This window comes from Babylonia areolata, chromosome 4 (genome assembly GCF_041734735.1).
Source record: "Babylonia areolata isolate BAREFJ2019XMU chromosome 4, ASM4173473v1, whole genome shotgun sequence".
NCBI classification, from domain to species: domain Eukaryota; kingdom Metazoa; phylum Mollusca; class Gastropoda; order Neogastropoda; family Buccinidae; genus Babylonia; species Babylonia areolata.
Genome location: NC_134879.1, coordinates 40,317,961 through 40,320,110, shown reverse-complemented (window position 1 = coordinate 40,320,110; position 2,150 = coordinate 40,317,961).

Sequence of the window (2,150 nt, the reverse complement as noted above, 5' to 3'; positions counted from 1 at the left end):
CCCAGCAAAAACCCGAGTGAGTTATATTAAGCTTAGTTGGCGTTTCGCCCAAGGTCAAGTTAAATGTTCGTGGCTCAGTAAAACATGATAGTGGTGGTGCGCGCTGCATTTTGCCAGAGCAAAAAAACAAAAAACAAAAACAAAACAAAAAAACGTTTCCTTTCAATAGAGCTTTCCGACGTCATGTTACCTGAGTTCAGTTCGCAGAAAAAAAACAACTTCTTCCTTTTTTTTTTTTTCTTTTTTTTTTTTTTGTGAGCTACGAACGTTGCAGAAAAAAAAAAAACTTTTTTTTTTTTTTTTTTTTTTTGGGGGGGGGGGGGGGGATTGTGAGCTACGAACGCTGTGTATGTTTATCGCATTTTTGAAACTGTCAAAGTTAACATAATGCTAATAAATCAGTCATCGTTGCATTGCATGATGAGCACCCAATAACATATACCTCAGCGCGGGTCTTATGGCGGTAATAAGCGGAATACGCTGACATACTACGAAATAACAGCCAGCTTTTCGTTTGCTTGCAAAATTTCACCTGGATTGTTATCAATAATCATAAGGATCCAACACCTGTCGACAAACTAAATTATGCATACAGTTGTTGGGTTTGGTTTTTTTTCATGTAGAAGTGGCGGTAGCGTATATGGATTTGTCCGAAAGCGGTGACTAACGCTTCCTTGATCGATCAGACTGAAATCGAAACTTTTATTTCAGTTTATTTTTAATACTAATTTCAGTTTACTTTCTTGAACTGAATACTTATATCAAGTATGAACTATATACAGCTTAGGCAGTACATGATGTTGCTGTTTTTTTCGTGGCAAAAAGTTAATTTTCATAAACATCATGAGAACGAGACGCGGAAAATGTCAACTACAACAACATGAGCAACGGACAAGAACGAAGTTTTTTTGTTTTTTTTTTTTTTGTTTGTGTTTTTATTGAGGGAAGTGGAATAAGCATACATGTGCTTTTTTTCATCCAGCCCTCAGGGCAAATGGAAATTCAAAATGAATCAAAACATCCACAAAGTAGCAAAGAGATGAAGAAATAAAGACATGACATTCACATTCACATTTAAACATGCACATCTACATAATAAACATGTACATTTACATAATCATGATACAAACATCATCATGTCATGAAGGAAAAAGATCACACCATCCCCCCTCAAAAAAAAAAAAAAAGAAAAGAAAAAAAAATAAACACACAGCCCCTCCCAAGCCCGCCCCCCCCCCCCCCCCCCCAAAAAAAAAAAAAAAAAAAAAAAAAAGTATTCAGGACACTGATTGTGGTTGAATATCATTAAGTAGTGCGATAGCGGTTAGACATACAATTAAACTATATATGCGTATTCAATAAGATAAAGTCAAGTTGAGTAGGATTGTTGACATATTTGTCCATAAGGTGTGTATGGTAATGTTTTTTGAATTCTTGAATGCTTTTCTGAACATTAAGATTGGATGAAATATTGTTCCATAAACAGCCTCCTGAATAAATGAGACTGGATTTAAACAGATCTACTCTTGGAATGGGGATCTTAATTTTGTTGGTCTGGCGGACTAGCGTGGTGGGAAATCTATCTCTCAAAGATGGAGCATAATTAGACATGATTTTAAAAATAAAAACTGCTTTGTTGTATTCAAGTTTAAGCTTTAGGGGAAGAATATCTAAATGTCTGTAGTCGTCAGCAGTCAGTGATGAAGATTTCAGAAGGATTAATTTAAGAGCTCGTCTAGTAAAGGTTTTAGTATATTATCGCTAGCTGAATCCCAGAGTGTTGACGCATAGTTAATATGTGATTCAATATAAGCAAAAAAGAATAATTTTCTACAATGCAAATCAAGAAAATATTTAATTCTGGAAAGCTGATAAATCTTTTTGGATAGGGTTTTGCATAATGACATAATATGACTGGACCAAGATAAGTTGTTATCAATGGTGACTCCAAGAATTTTATGATTATCAACTTCTTCTATTGGATGACCATTAAATGAAAAGGGTGGAAGGTTGTGTGAAAAATTTTGGCGTTTCTGTCTGGTGGTGAGTATGAGACATTTCGTTTTTTTTGGATGGAGACGCATGTGATTTAAATTGGACCATCTAACTATATCATTAATGCTTTGTTGTAGAGCATAGTACACTTTGTC